This window comes from Piliocolobus tephrosceles, chromosome 3 (genome assembly GCF_002776525.5).
Source record: "Piliocolobus tephrosceles isolate RC106 chromosome 3, ASM277652v3, whole genome shotgun sequence".
NCBI classification, from domain to species: domain Eukaryota; kingdom Metazoa; phylum Chordata; class Mammalia; order Primates; family Cercopithecidae; genus Piliocolobus; species Piliocolobus tephrosceles.
The window spans coordinates 172518478-172533230 of NC_045436.1; the positions used below are offsets into that span (position 1 = coordinate 172518478).

The 14753-nt window shown below is 42.0% G+C and overlaps 1 long non-coding RNA gene across 1 annotated transcript in view; it reads left to right on the plus strand.

Annotated features, from left to right (window-relative positions):
- Positions 1-1073: 1073 nt before the first annotated feature.
- LOC111539152 overlaps positions 1074-14753 on the plus strand; it is a 29397-nt gene continuing 15717 nt past the window's right edge. Inside the window, exon 1 of the long non-coding RNA XR_002730594.1 lies at positions 1074-3812. This is a non-coding gene — a long non-coding RNA (uncharacterized LOC111539152). The remainder of the gene's footprint in view (positions 3813-14753) is intronic.

The window sequence follows — 14753 nt, forward strand, 5'->3', positions numbered from 1 at the left end:
TGTCGTTTAAAAATAGAAGAGTTTTCTGGCCATAACCTGTGATAGTGGTTGCTGTAATCTTGGATATCCTGAACAACAGTTGCAAGATTTAAAAGAAACTGAAATGCAGACCTGTTTAACATTATGGTAGAATCCATGGGTCACCTCCCCAGCACACATGTCACCTCTCCAAACAGTTTCCTAATTTCCTGATAGAGCGCTCCCCTCAATTTTCAACTGCTTCTAGCTCCTCATGATTGGGTCCTCACTGAAATAAACCCACTAGGATATTAAACCCCCTTGCCCCAGTAGTCGGCTCTGAAATGAACTGATAACTCCATCATCGCTAATGAAATTGGAGGAGACATTTGCTAAGGTTTCTGAAAAAGGAAAGAATAAAGAAATATTTACCCCCATAAGTTTTCAGAAGACTCTTTGCCAGCGGGACTGGAATGAGAAAGGCTGTGGCTCTGAGTGACACTGGCAGCCATCTTGAGGCCACAAGGGAGAGCTGGACCAAGGATGGTGCTGATGCCAAGAAAGCAGAGGTGGAAAGCGGCGATGCTCCAAGTCCCTGTCACCATCTTTGAGCCCTGGATCCAGCCATGCCTTGAACTGTTCAGCAGAGAGTTATTATTTTTTTTTAATCATTTAGACCAGTGTTATTTTATTTTTTTGTTACTTCTTATATTGGCACCTATTGTGTACTAGGGCCTTTGCTTGGTACCCAAAATAGAGATGAATATGATCTGTGTTTTGCCCACAAATTCATAATCTAAGCATGTGGGTAACTCATTAAAATGTAATCTGATTGTCACATGCTGCAATTAAACTAATACAAGATGTAACTTAGCAGTGAGTGTGGGAAAAAAAACAGGAATTTCAAATAACAGGAAACAGGGATGACAGTGTAACACAGTTGCTCTCACAAGCTAGCATAATCTTAGCCTGCATTAATTAGGTGTGTGCATATGAATCACCTGTGGATCTTGATTCAGTAGGTGTGGGGTGGGTCTGAGGTTGTGCATTTGTAACAGGCTCCCAAGTGACGCAAATGCTACTGGCTTTTGGATTACACTTTGAATTGCAAGGGATTAGACCATGCCTGTATGGATGCCCCTCTTTAAAAAGGGGATAATAAGTCACATTCGGAGTATAGTGAAGGGATTCAATGTCAGGAAATAGTTGAAGGAAGACAATATGTTTAACACGGAAAAGAGAAGGCCTCACACAGACTCTGCTGATAGTCTTCAAATAAGTAAGAGAGTGTGCTTTAGGAAAACATTATGTTTGTACTATAGGACCTAGAGTACCCCAGAAATAAGAGGGGTAGACAGAGGCTATGGGAAGATTTCCATTCGGCCTAATAAAGAACCTTGAAAACATTTGCTTCCCAAAGATGGAAGGGATTGCTTTATGAGGTTTCATATCATGTTGCAGGGTTGCAAACTTATAAGCCTTCTGGGGCTAGGTGGTACATAAATATAACAGAGGTTAAGAGTATCAGACCATAGGGAATGGTGAGGATTGACAAACTGGAGAGCATGTCCCTGCCTAAAGTCATTTTGATTCACTTTTTAAAGTTATATTGACCAGCTAAAAACTATATATGGATAGGGCCTTGACTAGCCTATACAGAGCTTTTGTGCCAGTTAGAAAAAATGTGTTTCTTTCTCATTTTATTTCCTTCTTTTAGAAAATCGTCTTACTATTTCTTTTTAAAAACAAGGCATTTTACTGTCCTGGAAATGGGTGATAAATCTACAACACTGGTGGCCCTATGGTTGGCAGGGTCCTATGGTTTGTAGGACCCTGTGGATGGACTGGATTCAGCCCTCTGGGGCCCAGGTTACAACCCTTGTGACTGTAAACCTGTCTCTGAATGTAAAGCTGATGAAATTAGGAGAGAAAAGTATTTGTCTAATATTTTCAGAGAGCAAAATCATAGTGTTCAGGCTAGGAAGACCCTAGGAACATGGAAGGCACAGCGTCTACCCTCAGGGAGGTTTGGGGCTGGAGGAGGAAGCAGGCGAGTTAGCAGAGCATCATGGCACTCGAGGTGTCAGGAGAGAATTCATCTGTGGTATGTGTATTCAGGGCAGACAGCAGGTCAGTTCTACCTAAAGAGGAGTGGGGGGACAGATTTAGAGGAGGTGAGGCTTGGAGAGAAAACCTTGAGTGTGACAACCGTCACATCGTGGCATCCTCTCTCCTGGAAAGTGAGACTTTCAGTAGAGGAGGGCCCTTTGGGCTGAGCTCAGAACCACATACATTCCAGTTTGCCTAGCCCTTTGTAGCATCAGTTTTTCATGCTGGAGAGCTGGGAACAAGAGGAAATGCAGACTATTTGTTTTAAAGCCCGTCTTCCAAGTCATATTGAATGTTCTTAGGCCTCCCACATGGTAGATTGAGGCTGACTCAGGGCCATAGACTGGGCGGGGATCACTGGCACAGCCTGTACACCAGCTCTTTAGCTGCCCTCACCTAAACCTCTTGACTTGCTCCCTTAATCCTTAATTAGTCTGGAATCCACAGGTTGCACAGGGATATGATTCCTAGATACTGTGACTCTCGAGTCCCTTCTCCTTTCCCACCACTGCTGCTTGTGTCCCCAGATGCCTGGACTTCTCCCACAGCCTTTCTCTTTAGAGACATCCACAATCTGCTGAATACATAGCTGTATTTAGGTCACTTTTGCATTCTAAAACCCCTCAATGGCTCACTATTGCCTTTCCCATCAAAGGAAGACAAATTCCTCAGCCTGAAATTCAGAATCCTCTTAACAGCTTCGCTACCCTTCTTTCTAAAACATCTGTTCATCTTCAACTCTGGTGAGCATTTTGTTCTAGCAAATGGTTCCTCAGTCTGCATCTTTGCGGAGATTTTCTCTAGGGGAAGAAAGACCTTGGATAGGGCAACGTAGAAAACCTGCTTTTTTTCCTAGCTCAATAACCAACTCCATGTATGACTAGTCAAACCACTTAACCTCTCTGGGCTCAGTTTCCTCGTCTGAAGAAAACAGGACTTTGGACAAGAGCAGGGATCTGGGACCTATTTGTTGAATTCAGTTATATGCACTCTTTCTCATCACTATGGCTTATCTATTATGGGTGCACTACAGGTGCACTGAGCTCTTTGTAAGCATTTTCTCATTTCACATAAGTGGTAGCCTTCAAGATGGTTCCAATGATGCTTGCCTCCTGGTATTCACCTTTGTGAATCCCCTCTCACATTAAATCAGAGCTAACCTGCCATCTGTAGAATACTTACAGATATGGTGTGTGATTTTCGAGGTGAGGTCATAAAAGGCATTGTCAACTTCCTCCTTGGTCCCTTGAATTGCCCCTTCTGGGGGAAGCCAGACACCGTGCTGTGAGGACACTCAAGCAGCAATGTGGAGATGGCTATGGAGAGAAGACCTCCCACCAACAGCAACCACCGACTTGCCAGTCCTTTGTTAACAGCCAGCTTGGAAGCAGATCTTCCAGCCCCAGTTAGGCCTTCATGTGACTGCAGCCTCGCCAAAGACCCAGAGCTAGAAACATCTAGCTGAACTGCCCCCAGCTTTCTGATCCAAAGAAACTATGAGATAATAAATGATCGTTGTTGTAAGCCCCTAAGTCTTTGAATAATTTGCTTCATAGCAATAGATCACTAATACTATTTGTATTATCTCTGACAGATGAGGAAAATGAGGTTCAGAGCAGTTTAATAGCCCATCTGAGGTTGTGAACTGGTGAGTGACAGGACAGGGATGCAAATCCAGGTCTGCCTGACTTCTCACCCATCACGTTATACGCCTGATGCCTCAGTGTCCCTCTGCCAGGTTCAGAGTAGGTGCTTATTACATAGTTCCAAGTGAACAAACAAACTGTTTTCATGACTGAATATGTAAATCAATTGCACAAGTATATATTTAGAAAAGGAGCCCATAAAAATAAAGAATGAAAATTTTCAATCTCATTAAATCTGGTTGGATTTTCCTATTGCTTAGGACTAATCTCTTCAAAAATTTTAGTATCCTAAAATGAAAACTTTATGCTCAAGAATAAAATAAAGAACAAAAAAATTTTAGTCTCCAATGAAAGTAATCCTATTATTTGTTCTGATTATATAAATATTGTAAAATAATACACAGAAAAATAAATTAGAATCACCCCCTCTCCTGCTCAACATTATTGACGTTTTGGTTAAAAGCCATCTTCCAGGTTTCTCTCTAGATATAAATACATATATCTGGAAGCTATACTTACACATGAGTTGCATCATATTAAATAACTAATTTGAAATTTGCTTTTTTCACTGGGTGATACAAGCATTTTTCTACATCCCTAAGTATACATATCCATCATTATTATTGACTTAATGGTTTTCAAGTATATAGTTTTATGATAATTTAGTTCATTATTCTTCTATAGATGGACGTTTCCCTTTTCCCCAAGTTTTTACTATTATTAGAAACTATGTTTTGTTGAACACCCTATGTATATCTTTCTATATTTTCTTTTATATAATTACCCTCAGGATAAATTCCTAGAAATAGAATGGCTGGTTCAAAGAGTATTTTGAAAGTATCTTATATCTTCATAAATTTTGCCAAACTGTCCTTCAGAAATGTTGTCCTACCTTATATTGCTAATTGCACATGAAAGTATCTACTTCTCTGTGACCTTGGCAACAGTGGAAACAGTAAATTCTGCATGTTAAGTTTAGTGGCTGCGCTGACCTGTCCGGTCTCCTACACGGCACTGATGAGAACTGACTTTCGTCAATAGTCGTGAGCAGAGGCAGATATGATCTCTGCACGATAGTGAAGATCCATGCTAGAGGGACGTCTTCCTGGTGCCTCTATTTTGGTCTGAACATATTTTAGTAATGTCAGATTGTTTCTTTTGCACCCAGTAAATATCCTTAGAAACCTTTCATTCAAAATCGTTTATTCTAACTTGAGTTGTATAAAGTCACAGCACACCAGTGGCTTATTAAAACAAAGGTAACCAAACTTCCATATAAGGAGCCTTTGTTTTCCTGATGTTTTTCTCCCTTCCTCTGAAGCCTGCTGGTCAGAAGTTACCCCTCTTACACCCCCTCGCTTGTATATCATACCTCCTTCTCTGGTAGTACCGCTATGCCATCCTGCAGCCATGAGGCTACTTGTCCCATTTTCTTTTAGACCATGAACTCTCTAAGGCCAAGAATCTGGCACCTGGCACCAAAGATGTCCCCAGTAAAAGTTTATTGAATGAATACAATCTATATTATAGGTTGTCATGAGTAACTAAACAGCCCATGGAGTGAGCTGGCAAGAGCTCTGTCATGGAGACAGTAAGCTGAAGGATTAAACTTGTCTCAGCCACTCATTTGAGTGACCTTGGGCAGATTCTTCCACCTCTGTCAGGCTCTGTTTCTTTCTGCAGTGAGTTTGTTGAGTGATATCAATGGTCCCCAAACCTGGCTGATCATCAGAATCACCTGGAATCCTCACCAGATACAGGGCTCTGGGTTCTTTTAAGAACCACTGGACAAACTCATCTTTATATCTAACCTTCCCATTATTTGACTAAGCACATATTGCCAGCAGTGAGCTTCAGTTTGCAAATCTATAAAATGGGGATGATAACCATGGTGGCTGTCCTAACAACTTCATGGGGCTGAGGAGAAGTTCTAATTATAGGGGGAAGGAACTCAAAACACAACAGTTCTAAACAAGAATGTGAACTGCTGGTCTTTTCTGTCTGCTTTTTTCAATGGGACTTGGAGTACAGTTTTGACTAACCAACCCTAATTGAGAACTCGTGGCTCCCCTTTGATTATGGATAGGAAATCCTTTGCTGAGGCCCTGTCTTTTGCTTCTCTCACTAGCAATCCAGATTCCCTTGAAATATTCCTTCCCTTGTGGAAATCTGCTCTAACTTGGGTGTGGAAGATTATCTCTCTCCAGCTTCCCAGAAACGCTTGTCTCTTGAGCCAACTTAACTATTTCTTCTCACTCCACTCTACCCCTTCTTCTGTCCCTTACTCTGATCCTCTGACTTTTTCTCAAATTTGTCTTCCAATTGGCAGGTGACCCACTAGCAGACTGGCTAGCTTCCCTATGTTGGGTCAGGGTGTAGGGATGATGCTGTAGTAAGCTGCCAGAATGCAGAGCAAACCAAGATGTGGACGCTGTCTCATTACTCCTTTCACAACCAAGTACAGAAGGACCTCATCCTGTTTGGTTTTGCTTCTGTCTTTGGAGGCCCACCCCTGAAGACAGTTGAAGATGAGGAACAGAAAAGGGAAGATAGAGGGAAGGGTTGAAAGATTTATCAAGTAGCTGCTATGCACCAGGTTCCATGCTGGACCCTTTGTATATATTTTAAGAACAGCCAACCTTGATAGCACTCCTGGTTTGCCAGGCAACTTACACAGAGTGTCTGATTTAATCCCCATCCCAGGCCTGAAGTGAGAGTTGTCATTCTCATCTTACAGATCAGGAAGCTGAGACTTGGAGGAGTGAAATGTCATGTCCGAGGTCACGCGGTCAGCAAGAGCCAGAACCAGATTTTGAACCCTGACCTTACTGACTCGAGTCTGTCCTGCCTGACAGAAATGCCATTTTTTCAGGCTCCATATTTAGCATTCGAATTTCCAGAGAAAGACCTGAACCTAGAATGAGATTTCTTTTCACTTTTTGGAGCCAAAATTATTTTAATTTTATGGCTAGGAAAATGTAAACTTACATTTTCAGCAGACCAGAGATGATAAAGTATGCATTTGTCAAATAAAATTCTTTGCTGTGATAAAGTAAATCATTCTTTGGCCTGTAAAAAAGTAGGCCTCACTTGAACTGTTTTCACTTCGGCCTTTGCTAATATTTCTGTTATCTCCATTAAGGATTACAATGATGAATGCTTTTTATTCGCATAGTTAAGCACTTCGGTGAATGTGTGAACACACAGAGCTTCATAAGTCATAGGGAAATGAAACGACATGGTCACCACAAGAAATATCTTGAGAGTCTGACAGATTGGGGTTGGCATCCTGTCTCTGCCACTCATGCGCTATACGACCTTGGTCAAATTCCTTAGCTTTTCTGGTTTTCAGTTTCCTAATGTGTAAAATGTCAATAATAATACATATCTCCCTGGGTAATTTTAAGGATGGAATGAGATGACTTACTTAAAGCACTTTGCATTGTACAATACCTGGCATGAAGTGAATGCATAATAAATGTCACAGTTATTATTGGAATAATTCTCAAGGCAACTGGTTAATGGCAGTGCCCAGGGCTCACTGAACTTAAAGTTTTTTGGCCATCAAGACTGAGTCTAGGTCGTCTTGTTCTGTGGGCCCCAGCTGCCGATGTACTTATGCTGCTCTTAGAAATAGTGCAGGCAGTAAGCAGGTGAAATTCATTAGTAGCTGTATCTGTTGAGATTATTTTGGCTGCAAATAATAATATCCAACTTAACATGTCTTAAGAATATTAATCGGCTGGGCACGGTGGCTTACGCCTGTAATCTCAGCACTTTGGGAGGCTGAGGCTGGTGGATCATTTGAGGTCAGGAGTTCGAGACCAGCCTGTCCAACATGGTGAAACCCCATCTCTACTAAAAATACAAAAAATAGGGGGCATAGTGGTGCACACCTGTAATCCCAGCTATTTGGGAGGCTGAGGCAGGAGAATTGCTTGAACCTGGGAGATGGAAGTTGCAGTGAGCCAAGATTGTGCCACTGCACTCCAGCTGGGTGACAGAGTGAGACTCTGTCTCAAAAAAAAAAAAAAAATATATATATATATGTGTGTGTGTGTGTGTATATATATATATGTATATGTATATATATATATAAATCACTTCTCATGAAACATATGCTCAGGGTAAGGTGATTGCAGTAGTTTAATTAACTTGCCCCAAGTTGCCACCAAGTTCCCATTTCTTTCTTTGCTGCCATCCTTAGCCTGTGGCTACTAGGTTGGCTCCTTCATGATCCCAAGACGGCTGCAATAACTCCAGGCATCACACCTTTACATCACAAAATGCAAAGTCAGAAAGAGGAAAGATGGCTCATTCTATCCTCCCATCTCTTTCAAAGACAGGAAATGAATTTCCCCAAAGCACCACCTCCCAGAAGACCTCTCATCAGTTTTTTGGGCCAGAATTTTATCAAATGTTTATCCCAGACCAGTGGTAAGGGAAATAGGCAGGGCCAGTGATTCTCAACTCTAGCTGAAAACAAATTGGACACCTTTAAAAATAATTACAGATGTCTAGGTTCTGCCCTTAGAGGTTGATCTAATTGGGTTTATGTGGGGTCTTCTACACACGTGTGTGTGTGTGTGTGTGTGTGTGTGTGTGAACATGTGTACACTTCAGGGAGCTCTGATGTGCATCTAAGATTGAGAACCATTGGTTTAGACCATCCAAGTTTCACCTTCTGAGAGAAAGAGCATTTAAGCCTTCACTGAGGCACATGGCCACAGGACATCTGAACCAGATTGCAGTTCTAGAAAGAGGACCATGACTACTTGGTGAACATCCAAAAGAATCTGAAAGAAGCAATGGGATAGGAATGGATAACCCCTCCCACTGAGACCCTGCAGTCCTGGAGTGAATGATACTGCCTAAAGGTATGAAATGCTTTCCAGTCAACCAGCACTAGAATCAGTGAAGCTGCTCATTGTTGAAAATACAGATCCCTGGGCTAAACTACAAATCCACAGTCTCTAAATCTCTGGGAATTTGCACTTTCCACAAGATCCCTAATTGATTCTTATGCTCACTGACGATTAAAAATTGGGCTGGATTTCACTGCCAGCCCAATCACCACAAGGGTTCTGGAAACAACAAACATCTCCTCCTAGAAAATTTAGGATATCTGGATTAGGCCATGTGGTATTGTGAAAAGAACACGTGTTCAAATCTGACTGATCTGAGTCTGAATTCCAGTTCTGCTACCTGTACATTGCATCATTTTGGTAAATTTCATCTCTTTGAGCCTCCATTTTCTTATCCACACAATCAAGAGAGTAATACCTACTTTTCAGAGTAATGTTGAGATTAAATGAGATCAAGGAAATGAGAGCAGCTGACACAGATTAGGGCACAATGGATGTCAGTTAGAATTTGGGTCTTCTAACTTTCAGGCCCACACTGCCTCCCAAAATAGTTTACTGAGGTTCTTCCAAAAGTAATAGAAAGGGAGCGCTATGCTCTAGGTTGCCAAGAGCCAAAGCACTGAAGTTGAGACACTTCCCCAAAGTGAAATTGCTTGGTGTTTCAGCCTTAAGGAAAAAGTCTTCCTGGGAAAGCAAAGCTAATAAACTAAAGCTTCCTGGAGGTCTGATTGTTTTAGTCCAGATCAGAAAATATAATGGGCCTGCCATGGAGTCTCTTTGGCTTGTCTGACATGATTGTGACCTGAATACATGATCAAAGCAACAACAGTAATGTTCCTCTGGGTTGTTAGGCCGGAACCTTGGTATGAATTGTTCAGAAAGGGTCATAGGCAAGGTTGGGTGGAAGGTTTTCTATCACTATTTAGGAAAGAGTGAAGTGTGAGGTCTGGCTGTATTCAAGGCTATGCCAGACTCCAAAGAGCCCATGCTTAACTGCTTAATGGACGCTCTGGGCTTGGCCAGCCTCCTCCCTGTCAACCCGGTGGCCTTTCTATCTGCCTACTGTGCAGGGAAAGAGTCAAGTGTAAACTAACACTTCATGTAAATGGGCTGTCAGGTCACTGAACCAATATGTTACAGTTAATCTGTTAAAAACAGCAAGGTCCCCCATTTGTAAACATCCCCTTGATAAGCTCTTCATAGCATATACAACCTAGGAAAATGAATGGCATCCCACCAGCTGCCCTGGAGTCAATATCCCTCTGTGCTCGTCCGGATGACCTCTCAATTCAGCTCAGCCCAGACTATCCCAGCCCAATTCATGTGGACCCACCTGAGCTGAGCTCTGTACTACTCCTGGGGTGGGGGTCAGGGATTCCCAAGGAAGAGCCCGAGAGAACCTCCAGCTTTAAATGACTTAGATAATGGGGGATATGGTAACTTTTGAATACTGCCTGGGGTAAAGGCTGGAATTGTGGACTGAAAAGTTACGCACCCCTGGCCTTGGATCCTAGTTCCCAAGCTCAATGCTGCATGGCTTTGCCAAGTTAATGAGTCACATCTCATATATTTTTAACTCCTGTGGATTTAACTCCATGCACATAGTAAAAGAGAGTGAGGAGAGAGACTGCTATAAATAGTGTGGGTGATTTTGACTTCCAGTCTATTCAGTGAACAATATAACCTGGAATGAGAGGTGGGAGATGTGGAACTCAGTTGTCTGAGTCAATTTTGGTCCTTGCTTGTCACTCATGCCATGAATATCTTGTGTTGGGTGTGATTCAAGTATTTTGGGCATGCATAGTTGGCTGTAGGACTCTTTTTGCCTGGCTTGCTAACTTCAGAATCCAAGCCCTGTGTAAGATTGGTTTTCGTGCTTCTATCCATCGTAGTGGTGGCACTTGTCAGGCCATACTATGTCATTTTCCCTTTTAAAGTGGGAGACCCTTTGAGGGAAGAATCTGGTTCTTCAATTTTTTGGTTCTCTTGCTTCCCTTCTCTCCCAGAACCTAGCACAGAGCCCTGTACTTAATAAATAGTAAAATTAGCACTTGGTGCCTACAGTGGTCCTCTCTGCCCCTACCTCATCCTTAAATGGAAGCAAAAGCAGGAGTACTCCAGTGTGACTTACCCTCTCTAGCCAAGGTGGTCAGCTCAGGGCTGAATCCATCTCTAGGATTACAGAACTAAGAATAACACAGTGGCTTAGAAATGAATGATGGAGGTAGAGCTTTTGATGGCATTCAAATCCCTGGTTCCACTGTGTCCTGGAGTTCAAACATATATCTATGCTTAAGTTCTGTGAGACCCAGCATCCATGTGAAAAGCTTATAGGCTTACCTAAGCTAGTTCAGGGCAGGTTTCCATCACTGCAACTAAAATAGTCCTAAGCAACACAATAATTTAGATTATTAAATGGTCCTATGTCACTTGGACCAAGAGTTCAAGATAGACTCATTAGCAGGGATTCTCACAAGCAGTCCTGCCTTAAGAATAAACCCTGTATTCTTAAGTGGCCACAGAGCTGAAAGAATTAGTTGATATTCATAGGCCCAGGCCATCACTTGTTTGAACCAAACCTTATGCAAGTATACTCTAGAAATGAAAATTCCTCAGGGCAACCATTGCGATGCACTGGTTACCTGTCCTCAAATGTAACTAAAGGATGAAGTGTAGAGACTGTTAGCTTTGCTTTCCCAGAAAGACTTTTTCCTTAAGGCTGAGACACCAAGCAATTGCACTTTGGGGAAATGGCTCAATGAACCAGTGTTTTGGTTCATTACAACCTAGGGCATGGCACTCCCATTCTATTGCTTTTGGAAAAACTTCAACACACTATTTTGGGAGACAGTGTGGGCCTGAAAGTTAGAAGACCCAAATTCTAGTTTGCTATATGATTATGAACAATTTGCTTCGTCTCTCAGGCCCACCATTTACTGGTTTGTAAAATGAGGGCATTTGATTAGGAATGAAACATAAGTTTTGTCTGGCCATCTGCCTCCACACTTGCCAGCTAACTCCACTTCTACCTTCCCACCCAAATTACCATGTAACGTTCAGTGCACAAACTCACAAACTAAGGAATGAAGGAAATATTCTCTTATTTTTCTACAATAAACTTAATTTTTGTCTGAAGCCCTTCTTGTACCTGTGTGGTCTGTCTCATTTATTTTCCCAGGGTCACGAACAAGTTCTGGAAGCTTTTTAAAGAGGCAGGTCCATTTGGTCTTCACAGGCATCCATCTTCACCATCATCCACAGAGACACCCCCATTATACTGTTTCATCCTCAGCCACTGGTCTGAACAGGTTGCCTTGGAGAGGTCTCATTGGCCTGAGTAAGGTTCCTTCAAGTCAGCAGTTCTGTCCTCTACCCCTGGGCCACTCTTGGACACATGGGTATCATTCTGATGCTACCAAGGCAGTTGGACTTGAAAAAATCAGTGAGTTGTCTCGGTCTGATTGCTGAGACATCTCCACAACTATGTCTATATTCAGACCTTGCTGCTACCCTGGGTTCTGATCCAGGTGAAGAGGAATAAATCTCCCTTTCTTTCAGATCCAGCAAAGTGTCTTTGGGACTCATTCCAAGAATCAAACCCAGAGCCTTTTTCAGAGACACTGCACTTCTCTGCACTCCTCACTTTCCTTCTGACTTGCTACAATTTCTTAAGTTGGAGTATCTTTATCATGCAGGTGTGTACCTCTGTGTAGTTCCTTTTGCCCATTTTGCTTTCTCCTCAGTCTATTATCTGTGCTGAATCTTACCAATTTCTTTCACAACCTAGGATCTTAACACTGAAAACCTAAAAAGACACTTTTTTTGGCCTTTTTTTCCCATATGATTTCCCTGAAATAATGGACACTGCCTGATGCTACTTTTGATGAAATATGAAGAAGGAAGGCACACATGTAAATAAGAGTATGAGAATAAAAACCCAGTTCATTTTTCTAAATATTGTCCCAAAACACAACACAGTGAAGTGTGAGCTGTGCTCCAATGGAAGCACTCTCTTTTTGCATCAGTTGGTATCTCAGTTGCAAACAACAGAATCCACTGTGTTTTAAACAGAGAAGGCATTAATTGGTTGCCTTCAGAGTCTTTGGGAGGGCCAGAGAGCCATGCTCAGGGATAATGCAAGCAGGAACACTCACGTCATACCCCTCCATGGTTCACAGCTGCAATCTGATGGTAGTGGGGCCCAGATACCACAATTGGCACCACACATGAATGCGGGGCACTATTCCTAAGATCTCTGCCCCTCTGCTGAACTGCCTCTGCCACATGCTGCTATTCTCACCCTGAAGTTGATTCTGCATGGTACCTCCTTACATCGTTCCCTCCGGATAGAAGGAGTATGTCTGATGGACAGAGTTGAGGTCATGTGCTGACCTCCTAACTGCAAGGAAGCCTGGGAAGAGAAGCTTTCTGGCTTAGAACTTGAAGAGATGGGACTCGTAATGTAGGAAATTACCATAAAGTAGGAAAGATATTCAAAAGATGATGAGTGCCATTGATAAAAAGTGTCACAATGCTCTTCTTTGCAGCCAAACTCAAATATTTGACCTGCTCTAGGGAGATTTCCCTGCATAAGTCTCTATCATATGCTTCCTCTCTCCAATTTGTCATAGCCTTTATAGTCTGACACTATAGGGTTTTATTCTCACTGCTGGCTGTTAAGGTCTCTAACACTTCCACAAGCTGTCATAGTCAGTTTAGTTTAGTCAGTGTTAGTCAGTGTTCTGACTCTAAAATAGAAGACAACTTGAGAACAATCTTGTAATGCCTGCTAACTCTGGAGACTAAATCTATGTTCCTGATTGTAATTGTACTGCTTTTGTAAAAAGACATAGTATTACTCTTTTTTTTTTTACTTCTTCCATGTGCTAGACACTTTTATAATAATAAAAGCCATTTAGGCTGGGTGCAGTGGCTCACACCTGTAATCCCAGCACTTTGGGAGGTGGGGGCAGGCAGATCACCTGAGGCCGGTAGTTCAAGACCAGCCTGGCCAACATGGTGAAACCCTGTCTCTACTAAAAATTTAAAAATTAGCCAGGTATGGCGACATGTACCTGTAATCCCAGCTACTTGGGAGGCTGAGGCAGGAGAAACACTTGAACCCAGGAGGTGGAGGTTGTGATGAGCACTCCAGCCTGGAGTGTTGCCTGGGTGACAGAGCAAGACTTCATCTAAAAAAAAAAAAAAAAAAAAAAAAATTTATTAAACAAAGTGTCAAATGGAACATAGGCTAACTTCAGGGCTGACTGGCACCTGGGCCACGTGCCCTGTGGTGAGAACAGGTTTCCTGTGGGTTGGCCACAGGTCTCTGGACACACCGACTAAAAGCTTCTATTCATGCCAGGGCAGCCTTCACGTTCTCCAGGGGAAGGACTGTGAAGGAAGAGGTGAGGAGAAACTTATGAGGCGAAAGAGATTTCATCATGTGTTAACTTGAAGAATGGGAGAAAGATTTCCAGAGAAATCTTTAGAGGGAAGTGCTGCCTGAAGCTCTGATTCTTGGATAAATTCATGTAAAAGAATGAGAACTATTGCAGATGGACAATTTGACTATCGAGTCAGTCCAATTTTAACTGGTTTTTAGAATTTTCAGAATAAATTTAAGAAAATTGTAGAAAATAAAAATGCACTAGAAGCACCCACAAAACCACTATACCTTAACGGTTATACCTCACAGTTGCTATTAATATTTTTATTCTAGAACTTGTATTTATAATCTTCCATCCTTTTCACTTCATATCAGTTTATAATGCCTTTTTAAATATGGCCAAATAGTTTCATAATTATTATTTTTAATGAGTTAAAATGTTTCTTTGAGTAAATATGTCATAATTATACAACTTTTCTCCTATTTTTGGAGATAGAAGGTTTCCTCAACTTTTTCAATATGGTAAATGATGCAGCTTCCATCCTCTACACTCAAATGAGTCTTCATGCCCAGCCTGTATTTGCTCAGTCTCAGGCAAAGCTGCATCACTCATTCTGTCTCAGGCCATTACCTCCACGTGTGTTGCCAGTCTCCTGCCCGTATGAGGTCTTATAGAGTATTTAACCCCTTTTCTTTCCTGTATTTTCAACTCTTAAACACTTACAGTCAGGTGTGAGGCTTTCCTGCCTTAAAACATTACCCGCTTGGCCTTGAGTCTCCCTCTTA